The sequence below is a fragment of the Lissotriton helveticus genome, chromosome 11 (genome assembly GCF_964261635.1).
Source record: "Lissotriton helveticus chromosome 11, aLisHel1.1, whole genome shotgun sequence".
Taxonomy (NCBI): domain Eukaryota; kingdom Metazoa; phylum Chordata; class Amphibia; order Caudata; family Salamandridae; genus Lissotriton; species Lissotriton helveticus.
The window spans coordinates 186,729,672-186,745,941 of NC_136072.1; the positions used below are offsets into that span (position 1 = coordinate 186,729,672).

A 16,270-nucleotide genomic window follows, 5' to 3' on the forward strand; every position below is an offset into this window, starting at 1 on the left:
TCATTCCCCTGTATAAATGAACCTATTTGACGGAAATTAAATTTACACATGGACTTATCATGATAATGTCTCAGGCTCTGCTCCCTCACTCCCTCGTCTTTGTCCTTTCACATTGATGAGTGTTGGATCTACTTAAGCAAACACCTCCCATCCATTAAAATTAGCACTTTCTTTTTTGTGTGGAACTCAAAGTAGGATAGCTGTATACATCCAGAAACCCCCAAACATCAAAGGAATAATAAATAGGATTTCTCTCTTTAAAAAAAAGAGTGGTTAGCGAAGGTGAGTGTGTGAGCTAACAAAGGAAACAAACAAATACAGAGTGAATATTTGTGGCAATATGATCAAGGACTTGAATGCCTCATTCATAAAGGATCAAAGGATCTTAAAAACGTTTTTACGTTCATCCTGATTTTGCTCGTGTGTGCCAAAAGTCATATTGCTAAAAGCCTTATAACCTTGTTATAAGAGATGGCATATTTGTGACAGCTAAAAAGTGATAGGGCTAGGGTGTCACAGTATCAGCAACTCTGGCAGTACTGGTCCAGAAAAATAAAAGAAATACAGATGCTTTGCAGATTAAGTTGAGGACAAAATATAGAACCCAGATATTACTAGTACATATTTTCACTGAAGAAATTATGTAATTGAATAATTTGTAAAGAAGCGTTCCTAGAGAACACTCTCAAAGGAGACTGCTCACCTTTACTTGTAAATGAAAAAAGGTGGAATGGGCATACATTTGAAAAAGGGGAAATGCAGTGATGTCAACACGAAAGCCATTTTTTAATTACTTTGCCTAATTGTATACAATTTGTAATGGTGTCTAACAACAGTCTGCAGGATCATAAACATGTAAAAATAACAGAAACCCCAAATACTATGAAAATGGTGCAAATTGGTGCAAATTTAGATTGTGTATATGTAAATCTATCTCATGTTGCTACGACACAATTCTGACAAGACTTACAGTGGACAACTATGGATCATTGTGATAACGAAGCAATAGACAGAAAATATGTCATGGTGTGAGGACCAAGGGCACTCACCAGACCCTAGTCAATGAATGGACGAGCTTATAAGGAGCTAGCAAGTCATTTAATTGCTGTTAAGGTGACTGAGATCGTTAAGTAAAGTAGATTAGTGATAAGATAACCAAATAGGATAGGGGTTACGAGAGAGCACTGCTTCTTTGCTGCTGCTTGAGTAGATTTTCTACTCGAGCATCAGGTTTCCCACGGCGAGGCATCTTTTTCACCAAGAAAAGTTGACACCGCCCACAAACGTCTGCATTGAGAAAATCTCTCTGGGTGCCAGGCTAGCCCCTGAAAAATATGCTAGGGGACACCAATGTTCACTCACGCTCGCCAACATAATGTTTGCGTGCCACGCATGAGAAGAAACTCTGCCAAGCAGCGGTTGGTAGAGTTTTACTGGAACTCTGTATTACAAGCAATATCACAGAGAGGGTAAAATTCAGTGAACTCCACCAGTGGAGCAGAATTTATCACCCTCCCCTACATCTGAACTGTTCCAAAGGGTGGTCCTTCCCAGGTTTCAATCTGGTGGTCCCATGGTGGTTAAGCAGGTGGGTCATAAGTTTCCCATGGCAGAAAGAGCTGATGCTTTGCTGTAGGAAATCTAATGGTTCCCTCACTTGTAAATGAGGCAGGAGAAACACATTTTTGACATGGTGGGATCCCTCCTCATTTACAGGAAGGCTCCTACTCCACCAAATGCAATATAACCCACCACTATATCTTCCTAAAACAAACGTGACCCTCAAGACCCAAAAGCTTTACTGCTATTCATTATTTAACTTGGTGTGCCTATTCTTCTGTTGCCTAGCTAAAAACCACTGCCATTCTAGTTACATGGAATAGAGATCAAAGACCAATAATGTCAAACACTGGAAAGAGACACCCTTTGAGATTATCCATATTTTTGTATAGTGTCTACTCAGTTTCGGGTATTCGGCTACAGGCGAGAGTTTGATGAATCAATAAACATGTTTTAGGGACCATGAAACAATCACATGATAAAAAACAGAGCATAACTTTAGGAAAGTCAGATGTAGGATAAACATGAATTACTCTAAATTACCAGCAATCACACCATTAGCTGCATTGTAAATTCACTGATTTGACCAACACAAAACAACTTACCTTACTACTTGCCAGTGATTGTAATTCCTCTTTTTTTATTTGTTACTTAAGCAGCTCATTGGTCCATCTACTGTATAGAATTGTGAACAGCATCAACCATCAAACCTATACTTTCTCCAAAATGACACCGTACTTTCCTGACAATGCTAACCATGTTACTTTGCTGTTGAAGCGGTGAGTTACACATAAATTGCAATCGCAAACTACGTCAGAGCATGTGAGAGCAAAAGAGTTTTTCTTAATGTCCAAAATCCTTTTTAGGAGTCGGAAAATGATTTTCAACACATAAAAGGACTTTCACAATTCTTTCCAAATTACATTTAAGAGGTGGTTTGAAAGTGGTGTCTTCCTCCTATTTGTGATTTGGAAAGGAAGATATCAATGGTTTGTGACTGCATCTGCGATTGCAAACCATTGACGAGTTATCAAGCACGGATTTGGGGGGTGGAAACTGATCCACAGAGGGGAGGTGTCTCTCTTTCGAGAGGTAGCAAGCAGTCATATCAGTGGCCTCAGATATGAAGGCAGTGGTCTAGAGGATACAGCAATATCAAGAACAGAATATCGAGGGACAAAGTTTTGAAAAGTGAACATAAGGAAGTATAGATTCACTATTCATAGCTCCACATCTATGTGATTTGAAGACTTAGGGGCCCATTAGCATGTCGGGCAGATCGCCACAGCCCGCATGGCGGTGGCAATCCGACCGACATTTGTGCCCGCCCGCATGTAAATTCCCCCCGCTATATTACTATGGCGGGGTGGACCCCGGCGGACGGAAAGACTGTCCGCTGGTTTTCCACAGGTAGGCAATCCGCCAGATTGCCTACTGGGCGGAAAAGCAGTTAATATGGTGGCGGTGTCTGGTAGACACCGCCATCCATATTAGTATGCAGATGGGGACCGCCACAGAAAGGCATGCGGTCTTCGACATTGGGAGTCCATAGCGGGCCACCAAGGATTCTGGGGGGTGACGGGGGTGCACATGGGGGGTACCTATGGTACCCCCTGCATTTCAATGTACAACGTGGCAGGCACCGCACGGTGCCTGCCACGTTGTGCATTGAAAGGCACAACTTGCTTTTGTGGCATTACGGCGGCCGCAATGTTACAAATATGGGATGCGCCCGCCAGTGTGGCGGACGCATCCTAATTGTAGTTGCGGGACCGCCGCAAGCTTTGCGGGCAGTCCAGTTTCCCGCAGACAGAGTCCACCCGCCATACTAGTATGTGGAGTTGGGTTCACAAAATCTAAACTTACTTACCTGTGAATATTTTGCCATTTATAATTTTTCCTCAAAATTGTGTGGGGTCGATATTTAGGGTACACACCCCTACTGTGGTGTGTGAGTCGTTCAATTATGTGTTTCACACTAGAGTAGACACACACATACTATAATGAACATAGGGTGTGGATTTGATTTCTGAAAGGGAATCAAATAGTATTTGGTAGATGTTAATTTGATTTTTAAAAACTCAGTCACCTGACATTAAATTTTTGTGAAATTTCCTTTTCTTGCGAGGCACAAAATACCTTAAATATATGGTGCCTCAAAATCAGACCCACTGGGTACTGAAATACAAAAAAAGAAGCAACTTTACATGTGCATCTTCAAATCATATTCAAAATATAAGCCTTTTACGATCATTTGATAGCTTACATTTTAACTAGTTTGACTGACTAATTGAAGGAGTTCAATATGTGTTTATGGGTAAAATATTTCTTCTCAGTTCATTGCTGCACCAAACAGCTCTGTCAATTTGCTAACTAACGACTAATTAAACAACTAATATATGGTTTACAGTCTGATATGCATATGCTTTCCTGCATTTTCGTTTACATATTGTGACTAATCTAAGGCACGTCTAAATTTTCAGCCATACCAGCATTTTATTCTATGCAGTTCAGTTTCGTAGAGGGCATGACCTCTAACTTTAGGGAAGGTATGTAATAGTAATGTTTCTCTCGTTCCTACATTTGCTCTGCAATTCTTGCTTAACTGTTGACATTTGCTTCATTATCATTATCTCGGGTAGGCGTTGAGTGAAATTCCTGTTGTGGAATGTGTGGGCTGTGACGATGTCTCAGCATTGTCAAGTGAGAAGGGCATGTTTCTGGATGGATGCAATTGTCTTCATGCAAGGTGTTTGCAAGAGGAGTTTTGTTCACCCCACACTGGGTTTTGTCCTGTTATATGATACGATCTTAAAATGAAAGCTATATCATACCTTGTTTTTAATATGCCCATCAAAAATTAGATTTTCTAGTGGCATTTTCATGCCTGACCTATGAGAAGCTGTTTTTTGTATTTTACAAATTATTCTCTTTGCGGTTACGAAACACTCATCAATACTAAATATGATATTTCTGAAGCAGTTTTAGTCCCGGTCACTTTCTCTTGTGGTAATCCATCCTGGGTATGGAGGCAAATAATTACTTTCTATCATTACCATTCCAGGGGGGCTGGGGAAAGGCCTGACACTCTTCACATAGTTACCTAAGAAGGGTATAACCAAAACTAGTCTCTGGGACCTGGGTGTAAAGCAGTACATAAGTACAGTGGTCCCAGAAAGTACAATACAATATATAGAAACAAAACAAATATTCAAAACAATGCATAAACCACAAGGTATTTGTTATACTCCGCGTTTAATTCACACTGGGCAACGGTCTCCTAATGCAAATATTTTAGTATTACTACATGTGACAATGCCCCTAGGCGGGAACATGGTGTGGGGGAGGACGGAAAGGGGGGTAATGGTGGTTTTGTGAGGATAAAGAAGTGATTAGAAAATAGAGTGTCAATCAGAAACAGTTCATTACTTCAAACACATGAGGCTCATTCATCAAGCCTATAAATCTCAATTTCAGCAGAAACAGTATACAGCCATGATATCAACAGTAACACAATGTGAAATATCTGTTGCCAGTGCTGGCTATGCAATAAAGTGTCAACGTTTTGACCCCTAAGAAACTGAAGGCAGTTGTAGCCCTTACGTCAGGGTCTTCATCAGGACAAGGTGTGGGGGTGAGGGACATTGTTACATATAATAATACTAAAATGTTTGCATTAGGAGACCGTTGCCCAGTGTGAATGAAACACTGAGTATAACAAATAGCTTGTGGTTTATGCTTTGTTTTGAATATTTGTTTTGTTTCTAGATATTGTATTGTACTTTCTGGCACCACTGTCGTTACGTACTGACACTCTTCACCGCAAGTTGCATTTCTCAGATGCCTGCCTGAATATGGGTCGGGCAAGGTAGGAGATATTAGGAGGTTTGTTGGTGGTATTGGATTCCAGCCTATAAAGACCATTGTTTCATGTTCCTTATTTCTGTTTTAGTTCAATTTGAGCCAAATTGCGTGTTTGTCTTCATCAAAAATGTAACATAAGTAACTCCTCGGTCTCGTCCACAAAAATCCTCTCTTCCTGGGGAACATAGCTAATGTTGAAGTCATCCATCATGGGCTTCCAGCACTCACTCCAATCACCAGCAGGAGAATCAATGCCCACCTATTGGTAGGTGCCACATCCCAGTCTATTAAACATTTAATCATCATATCAACTCTAAAGGAATCCTCTGTGCACCTCACAGTGTAGCAAAACACACACCTTCCTCAAGACTTCCTTGTGTTACAACTTTGCTTGCAGCTTTGATCATACACCAACTGTGCTCCAACCTGGAGTTGAACGGTATTATGTGACTTCAAGTCATGCTTCTGACCCCACAGGGGACCACATCCACTGTATTAAACATCAGGGAAGAACTTCTAACATCCTAGTTCAAAGACCACCCATTACACTAATCATACTAAACCTACTGACCGCCTTTGACACCACAGACCACCAGGTACTGAATGAAAGATTGTCAACATCGACTAGCGTTAGAGAGACCGCATGGTGATGGTTCAATTCCTTCCTGCAAAATAATACTCACATATCCTGAATTGGTCCAGTACTCTTGAGAATTACTGCCACAAAGTATAGAGTGCCCCGGAACCATGCTTGCCACCTATGCTATGTAATGCTTTCAAATAATATCACCACTCTTTGTGAGAATAATTACAATTCTAGGGATATTCCATCCCACATTTCACACTTTCAACACTTTCACATTTTGTTCTTTTCTGTATGACGCTTTGTATAACAAGTATCCCAATCTTCACTTAATTCTCCTTCATTCAGTTGTTCCTACCGAGTAAACAGCCTCATTGTTTCCATGCACACAACTAGCAATTAATTACAATACCAGTAATATTATCACAACTAATATGTAACTTGCTTTTGGAAACATAAATGGTCATTGGGAGCCCTCAAGAGAGTGTCAGCTTTGACAAGCAATTCATTAGGTAGATGGCAGGACATGAACGCTGCCAGAAGTCAGGACACAGTGGCTCACTATAAATGAAAAATCTAACTTACTAGACATATTTATCACCGGGATTTGGTTAATGCATTTATTATGCTTTAACACAAACTATATCAAAGAGCTCCATTAAGTGGCATGGAAGTTGCGCATGCATTCAAATTATTATTTTTCCTAGATATGTGTATTTACATTTTAATAAGATGTTATTATTGTTCTAACACGTATTTCACTAATTATTTAATTATGAGGCTATCAACAGCTCAGTACTACCACAATTTATATTCGCATTTTAATGCAATCTAATATGATCTTACAATAGAGCCAGTGTGTGACAATCAGCCTCAGTCATGTACCTGCCCTAGCCTTTAAGTGCAGTTACAACGTGGCAGCTGCCATGAGACAAGGAAGGGGCTGTCATGGAGAAACTGATTCTCATAATATGTACTCATTTGCAGAGGCCTGTCACAGTTTGCGTGGAGCTAACAGAGATGAGAGATTCGCCCTCACTTGTGCAGAATATGGCTTCAAAACTAAAACAAAATAATATAGTAGGGCTTTCAAAAGACAACAAATCCACAAATTAATAAAGCTTCTCGAGGCCGAAGTGATAAAAGTTTTGTTACATTAAAACTCAAACAGGTCGGTGCGTTTTCAAAAAAAGCTTTCGCACAGGTCGCTATTTCTGAAGTATATTTTGTATTTGACATATTTCTTAGTTTTTACCGTTCACTCTGACGTCTGGCTGCAATCTCTCTTTATTCCATTCCTTGCAGTTACTTTCATTGCATGCAAAAACCACTTCGCTTAAGAACTCAGGCACTTTGAAAGAAGTACAACGTGCAGAATGTAGCACCTCGGGGCAAGCCCTAATTCCAGTTAAACTGTTAGAGAAGGGCAGATGCATTACAGATAAAGTTAAGCCAATCGCTAAAGCAGAGGTGAACGCACGGAAAGTAATTAAGTTGCTCTGAAAACAGTCAAAGAATATTCCCTTAACTGCTTTAAAAAATATTTTAAAACGGCATGCCCCTTATACATTCATACATTTTGCAGCAGCTACGCGCATATGGGGCAGGTTTCTGTCTGAGCAAGAATGAATGACATTTTTACAGCTACACTTTAGATACCACACAGCAGCGGCACGGCCTCTGCTCGTCAGGGCTCACATCTGACTCAGAGAACCTCAAAAAGCCCCTTAATCTTAAAAACAGTAAAATACAGCAAATTTAAGGTGTACACAGATCACGTCTCTCTCCTGCGTGGCTGTTTAGAGAGATGTTCTGTTGGTCGTGAAAAGGGACTATTGATGTAAGAAGCAAACTGAATGGCTTGGCTCTCATAACACCATAATTGTGAGGAAGTGGCATGCATTTTGGATGGTCGGGGCCACCATGCTTTTCACAGCTTAGTTACTGTGGTCTTAATTCAATTTAATTTGCTGAAGTGGAAATTTAAACAATCAATGAAAATAGGAATTTAAAGAGGCAGTAACATATATATAGTCATTAATGTAGCGCAATTACACTCAAAGAAAGGGTAGCACCACCATGAGAATGTTCATTTTTTTTACATGAAGCATTGATCCAGTTTTAATATCAACGCCTGAATCAACGAATAATCGAGATTTAATCAAACCGTTCAAGAAGTAGCAAAAGTTTGCTAATGGTAGAGTTTTAAAAATATTGTGCCCCAATCCCTAAAAAGCCTCTTAAAAGTTTTTTAAATATTCTCCCCTTGGTCCTGGAGGTCGAACTTTTAGGCGCTGTTTGTAGTGCCTAATTCGAAAAGAAAAAAGTAGAGATCCGATTACTTCGGATTCAAGGTGCACTGGTATGCAACAGTATTCCTTTGAATCGCACCCTCCCCTCCTTAGAATTTAGGAATAGGCCTAAAAATTTGCTGTGTACTCAATAGACATGGTTTGTGCTTGGAAAAATGCCCTTAATTAATAATAGCAGCAAAATAGAAGGGATATTCCTTAAATTGTTGTTCTTAAAACTATTTAAAAGCAATGCCGACCAAATGCACTATGTACAGGTCATTGTGGATGTGCTGGTCAACAGCATGGTGAGATTGTTGCATCACTTTTCCACTCAGTTTAAATTGTTATCACTCATTTTCTCAGAAAACTACTTAAGATGGCTTACATGATAATACATAATTTATGAAAAGTGGATTCTGCAATGAACACTGAAATAATTCAGCCCTGTCTTCAGCTCCTCCAAGGCTTCACAGCCCAGCCACAAAGGGGCAATTATAGTCTGTTTAGTCAATCAACTGGTATCCAGACACATCCTACGTAATTATAGGTCTTTCCGTTTTTGCTACCCACCCTGTATAGCTAACGTTTAAATGGAGCATGAAAATATACCAACAGAGACACACAGAACAAAAGACGTGTAGTGTTTCAACTTAGTTACTATATGCATTTTGCAAACCAGTTTCAAAGTTCTTTGGAAATAAATTGCCATATGGTCTGCAACAAGAAAGAGTTTGTATGTTGGAATATTTGTCTAAAGTGGATCCAAACATGGTGTAGTTTGAGAGCCATCAACTTTTGTATGTGAACTTAGAAAGTGGCTAACTGATTAAAGGATTAAATGGTTTGTATGTTGGACAACTTGTCTAAAGTGAATACAAACATGGTGTCATTTGAAAGCCGTTAACAATTTTGCACGTGAAATAAGAAGTGGCTAACTGATTAAAGGATTAAACGTGTACCCCTTCATCTACTCAGAATTTCAAAAATACAGACAGTAAAAGTTCCCAAGGCCTTGCATTTGAATTCCCCCGTTTACCTAAAAGACTGCTGTACCGCCTTCAACAAGCCACTTACATTCCCTGAAATAATATCTCATGGCTACAATTATTAATGTATTTATTCGGAGTTTGTTATGTAGTGTATGGGGCCAAATACAACCAGAGGGCTTTTCCTGAAGGTTACTGTAAATACACAGGACCTTCCTTTAGCATGTGTATTTGTAAAGTGCACATTCACCCCAACTGGGGTATCTTGGCGCTGAATAGCAGATGTTTATTGTTACCCAACTCAATGGTACTCATTTTATCGACCTTAGATTGATGTAAGCCTGAGTGGACCCGCCGAGATTTGAACCTGTGACCATGAGGGCAAACACAGGCCCTTGCAGTGGATGCATTAGTCCACTGAGCCACCAGACCCGGCTAACAGAAGAGCTTCCTATGTCACTATATGGTAACGTAAAGTAAATGCTCAAATACACACAACTGAAACAACCTATACAACGGCAAGAGAAAGATACCTTGTCGTGGGAGGGTGATCATGTGCCCACCTCTTAATAAAATGGCATATGAGTGTAAGGACTCAGGTGAGGCCTAGAAGCCCATCACTAACTTTAATCCTGGATTGTCAAAGAGCAGACATCTTACAAAGACAAAGAGACATGTCAGAACTCAGAAGTCAGTAAGCGTATAATTATAGGTCTTTGTATTTGTGCATACCTCATTCGGACCCCATAATCAGTGGAAATGCAATTGCATATGTTAATTATTTTCCACAATTCACAAGACATACATAGTTTGTGTACAAAAAATATTTCTGCCAATGAGAAGCCTGGATTTAATTCCAAAGGTAACATTATAAAAATATAACAGGTAATGTATATTATGGTACAATAATGCCTTTGGCACTGCTTAGTTTGTTATATCATAAGCATGCCCCATTATCATAATTCAAATTCAAAACAAGCTTTATTCGGTTAGTATACAACCATAAAAGCATTCTAAAATACATCAAATATAAAAACATTAAATCATTTATCATAAATCTTCACAATGGGATATAAATAAGTTATCACTGTGAGAAATAATAAAAATTCATGTAAGGTTCAATTACAAGCTAGGTTATCATTATACATAAAGTGCTAAGTGCATTTTGGGGGAAAGACCATATTTATCTTTGAAGCCAAGAAAAAAGAAAATTTTTGCCAGGGAATTTAAAACACTAATTATGCTAAAAAAAATTACAATTTCCGTAGACTAAAATCATTTTATTTCCCTGCCCGATTCAATTACTACATTCCATATCGTCTCCTAATACCCAGTGCTACTTTAATGAAACTCATCATTGCAGAACAAACAGTAGAATTTTCCAAAAGTTGCAAACACTCCTATCCCTCTAGGTTTGTACACAGAGAGATATTTTTTAGTATTGGTCTCAAAAACCTCCTTTTCGAATCATCATACCATGTGCAAAAGAATGTAAGGTGCATAGTGCTCTGGGGAGTACTGTTATCACAGGGACAGAAACTAAGGGTTTCCGCCCACCTGGTTTGTCTAGGAAAAGCAAGCAAAAAGTGCAACGTACCAAGGCGAAATCTGGTTAAATAAAAACACATCTGACAATTTGTAGAAAAGGCTAGATAGTACTTCTGGTTAGTACTTCTGGTTAGGCAAAAAGGCACACTCTTGCTGAAAATGTTTCACATGTGCCCAGTCCCTGTATTGCTTTTTGATTATGCCTTTGGCATTTATGGGGATCTTTGTCGGATTTTCATAAAACTCACCCAGCCATGTCATATAATCTTTCCTTAACATACCAAAACCAGGGAATGGTCATCACCTTATCAAGGTTAAGGCAGTCTTCCAATATTTCCCTAGTAAACAGTAGTTCTTCTTTCAACCAAATTTTAGACCATAAAATCAAAGGGGCAGAGCTTATACGATCCTCCAGATAATCCAACCCTATCTCTCGATGAGAAAAAGAGGTGGGCGTACTGGTTGGGATCATCAGTAAGCGTTTTATGAATTTATTTTCTACCACTTGTAACAAGCGGCTTTTTCTGATGACCCCAAGCCGCTGCCCCGTATGATGCTGCTGATACACATTTTGCTTTATATAGAGTGACAAGCTGTGGCACAGGCATATTACCTAGCTTACAAGCAAACCTAAAATGCCCCTCTGCTACTCTATTGGTTTGTTGGGCCATCATTGTAATTAAAAAGTCCCATTTAAGATCCCTGCTGAACGTATTATAATTCCCCATTATCATTATAGGACCATAATGCATTGATTTGTATTATGTAAACGTATAGTTTCAATAGTTTAATAAATTAGCATTGAAATCAAGACAACAAAATAAATTAAATGTTTAATGAATATCAATATTTCAATTAATGAATTTCCTAATGAATGTATTTCACTTAATTAAGTAATTAAATAAGATCAGAATATCTTATACTACATAAGCATAAGAATTGCATGCTTTTACAACAATAGTGCAATACATGCCATAACTTATTATTAAGTAATCATGCATCACTGGCTGACGAATAACACCACAACATGTCACAGAAGAATAGACCAACATGCATTTCATGTTGCTATTTTGTCTCATAATGTGAGGGATAAAATAGCAATGTTCATTTTACTGCGAAAGGATGGGAACACAAACTCCAAACGGACTGTAAACCAAAGCACTTGAAATTTGGGCCACAGGTTGTCTGCGTTATGAGCAAACTTAGACTTCGTTACTATCTTTAGACAGTGTAAAATATATACACAAACGAAATGGTGTACTGTAAGTGTACTCGCTCTAGCAAAGGCAAAAAATGCTTGGATTGGGGAATATGAAATAATATGTGTGCTACTCTATACCATTTTCCAAGCTTTGAAATGTTTGGCCCGGGCTCTTAGTGGTGAGGCGGGGTGCCTTATGACCCTAAAAAAGCAGGGCAAATAAGGTCTCCTGCTCCGACACCCTAACCCATTCCCATTTGGATAGTTAAAGGCTGCCATAACTGATGTGTGAAGCTGTCCCAATGACCTTCGGGACCCGGTGTCACTGCACCTGCTGCACTAATAATAGCTACCTCCCAGTTTCCAATCGGTAGTCGAACAATCTTTCAAAAATACCTAAAAGAATGCATAGTATTTTCAAAATTGTTGCAGCTTTAAAGTCGGTGCAAGTAGAGTGACTTTAATTAGTCTTTCCGAGAGCCCCCAATCGCTAATGGTCTCCGGTCCAGGCGTAGACATCGTACTTAAACCCAATGCCTTCACTTTGGGCACTGCAGCTACTTAGTTCTGCTCGCTGTGGGTAGTGATACAACACATTACATCCTCGATAACTTTAGTTAATAAAGAAAATCCCGATTCAATCGATGCGACAGATGTTTAATCCTAACATATGCCGTCGTTTTGCGGACTGATGAAAATATTGTTCAATATATAGTTCGCGTTTCCTCCACTTTGAAATTCATTAGGGATACGAAATACCATTTTTGCTCATTAACTAACTTTTCTATTAGTTTGCAATGACGCCGTACGAAATAGTGAAAAAAACAAGGCAAAAAACTCAGAAGGGGCGTCTTCCGCCCCGTAAACTTGGCACGAGCGATGCTTTGCTGGAGTACAGTACTCTCCATTTAAGGCAGCGCGGCTAAACATGTCACGAGTAATTTATATGCAGGGTTCAGAAAAATTAACCTATTAGTGAACATTTTTCGCTTATTGCAACACAAGAGCATGAGATGGGTGCGCTGAAAGAAGGAATGCTTCTCTCAGAGGAGACACGTTCTCCACAGGCGCCATCCCACCTCTGCCTGCTAAGTTGTGCTGTGCCTGCGACACGTCAGTGCACCTGCTCCATTTTATTGAAGCGCTACACGGCAGTGCGGTCGCCGTCTGAGTCGTGACAGGACGCAGACAGGAAGAGGCTGCTTTAAGCAGAACTGCGGCTCGAGCCTCCAGCCCCTCCTTAGCAGAAGGCGGAGTGTTGCACGAGACTGCGCGCAGTGGTGGCAGTTCGCGAACATTCGAAATATGAATCATAACTTCCACGCGCAGCCTTCCACATTGCAGTTACGGAAAAATACAAGTCGCTATGACCTTACCTTACATTTTTTTCAGAGGCAACCAGGTTGTGGGCTAATTTCCCAAGGCATTTTGGAATCCTTTCCCTACAATGCAATATTGGTGCAGAAGGTGAGAGAGTCAGTTTTCTTGCCACAGGAGCATCATGCCGGCCGCAGGCGTTCAGCAGCAGTGGGGAGACTGTTGAATGTAGCTGTGCGGTGTTATCTCTAATGTCTGGTTTGCATTGATGCCTGCAACGCCCCTCCCCCTCGGCAGCAAACCCTACCAGGAAGTGCTTGGGCGTACTTGTCAAGCCTCAAGAATGCGAGGGGAGAAACAAAATGTTTGAGCGAGGTCACAGTGGTTGTTTGTTCTATTTTATGGAAGTGGCGCGTGTGCAACGTTTAACCTAAAAATATACTGCGTCGAATTTTTTTGTTGGCGACCCTTGGAATCGGAGAAGCGGCCAATATACTTTTGCTGGGAAAACAAACCCCCCGAATGCTGCAATTGGTATCTCCCATCTACCATGCAACAACATTATAACCGCGGAGCTGTACTGTAGACCAAATGTGAGACGTTCTTATCCCTCCCAGTAGTATTTACCGAGCGAAAGCACACATTATTATGACAAATATTTACGGGTTACACCGTGTTCATTATGAAGACCTGTGAAACAATAAACCTCAACAAAAGTGTATCAGAGTCTGAACTTAATTAAAATGGGAAAGCCTCTTTAGTTCTGTACATTAGTAAATATGAATTATGTTTTCCCATCGAGTGTACTGTCTCTTTAGACTTATGATTTTGTTAAAAATAGGATCACGGAAAATGGCTTGTGTGCAAAATATTGAAGGAGTACGTTCTGCACTATAGAACAGCTGTACATTAAAACATTTTTCTCCTTAGAAGAGAGGAAATACACCTCACAGAACTTGTGAAAAATGATATATGTTTTCAGTCTTACTATTTGACGCGTATACCATTGCTACTCTAAACTCCATGCAATGTAAATAGTTTATGTGTGCTTGTACTTTGTTTTCATAGTATGTACGGATTGTTGCAGTGAATTTATTCATCAAGTCATGCTGCACAAAGTTAGGCTTTCGACACATAGGCGCAAAGTCGCGAAATTGTTGCAATGCTTGTGAAGGCACTCACTTGATTAAGGGCCTAATTTAGATTTGGCAGACAGGATATTACGTCACAAATGTCACGTCAACCGAATTATGAGTGCATTATACACAATGGCACTTGTAATATGGCGGTCGTGATATCTGTCACGTTTTGACAGAGTATTCCGTCTTCCAAAATCTTAAACAAGACCACATGTCCCAAAGAAACAACCTTCATTACCTTCCTAACAGATACCTTACTGTTTCACCTAAGTTTGTTACTAGCATTCAATAAACTTTATTTCGGTCAATATGACCTTAAAAGTACAGGCACAGTACATATAAATACATTTGGAACTACAAAGAAAATCAATTGCATGTAGTGAAAAACAAAAAATAAAAACAGAAATAGACATTACTGGCACACATATGGAGTAAATAATTTCCACACTCAATTTTAAAATGCCCTCTGTCCTAATTACTTCACCAAAAGAAAGCAAAAGCAGTGGATATAACAGAGGGTTGTTCAAAGCAGGGGACAGGAATTCACTTTTGGAAAGTGCATAGTGCGAATAAATAAATAATTTAAGTAAAAACAATTTTCATAAAAAGATGACCGCTGTTATTACCACTAGTTTTATGCAGCAGTTGGCATACCTTGCACTGGGAGCCCCACAATGCAGGCTGCTTCTGCATGAAGTTTTCACAACAATTATGGTAGTAGACTAGTAAACTACTCAAGGATAGGAAACAATACTGACATTTTAAAAAGCATTAAGAGCATATAAAAAATATACATACTTTAAAAAAAACATATGAAGTAGAGAAACAATTTTCCTGTGACATAATTGGAAAAAGCTACATACATAGCTCAGGTAAAGCTAATCATTTAAAAACAAGAACTAGGGTCCCATTATGATGTCGGGCGGATTGCCCCCGCCAGGCTGGCGTAGCCACCGCCAGCCTGGCGGGGGCAATCCCCCCGACATCCACACTCGTTTCCCCCCTGCCATATTAGTATGGTGGGGGGACCTCGGCAGACGGAAAGACGGTCCGCCGCTTTTCCGCCCCGGTCGCTTTGCGGCCGGGGCAGAAAAGGAATAATATGGTGGCTGTGTCTATCAGACACCGCCAGCCATATTATGATGGGCATTTTCCAATGCGCCACGGAATGGCATGCGGAAACTCCCTGCGGGGGCCCGTTGCGGGCCCCCTGGGAGCGCCCTGACCTGGTCAGACACAGTCGCTCCACCCGCTCCTGGCCATCCTTGTAGCGCTTCCACACTCTGCTGATCGTATTTGCTGCTAAAATTAATCTATGTGCCAGACTGTGCTTCACGTTTCTGCTGCTGATCATATTTGCTGCCTGAATTAGTTTCTGTGCCCCGATCTCGCCCTGCATCACCTTGTTGTTGTTTGGTGCCATTTTGTTGTCCCAGCCCGTCTCTCCTCCCCGCTCCCAGCCGCTGCTCCCCCACGGCCCCACCCCCGCTCCCTACAGCACCTACAATCGATCCCCTCCCCACTCGCCACCCCGCTCCCGCCTCCCAGCTGCTCCTCCCTCGCTCCGCCCCTTCCACTCTCCACTTATGACAGATGCACTTGCGCGCAGCGTACGCCCCCTATGCGCGCCGAAGGCGCGCCAACGGTAAGCCCGTCTACGCCCGTCCGCGCCTGGCCCGCGCCCAGAGCCAGACCCCCTGGCCCCCGCAAAAACCACTCCACCCGCCTTACGTACGACGCCACAACCCTCACTGCATTCAACACCGGCCGACTCCCAG

The 16,270-nt window shown here is 40.8% G+C and overlaps 1 protein-coding gene across 17 annotated transcripts in view; it reads right to left on the bottom strand.

Moving 5' to 3' along the window:
- Positions 1–13,668, bottom strand: part of MBNL1 (muscleblind like splicing regulator 1) — a 386,422-nt gene extending 372,754 nt beyond the window's left edge. For 10 of the 17 annotated variants that reach the window (XM_078666712.1, XM_078666711.1, XM_078666708.1 and 7 more), the window contains exon 1: positions 13,413–13,668. The gene's annotated coding sequence lies outside the window, so the exon portion shown is untranslated. The remainder of the gene's footprint in view (positions 1–13,412) is intronic. The other 7 variants (XM_078666713.1, XM_078666698.1, XM_078666709.1 and 4 more) reach the window with 7 other exon arrangements.
- Positions 13,669–16,270: the final 2,602 nt, after the last annotated feature.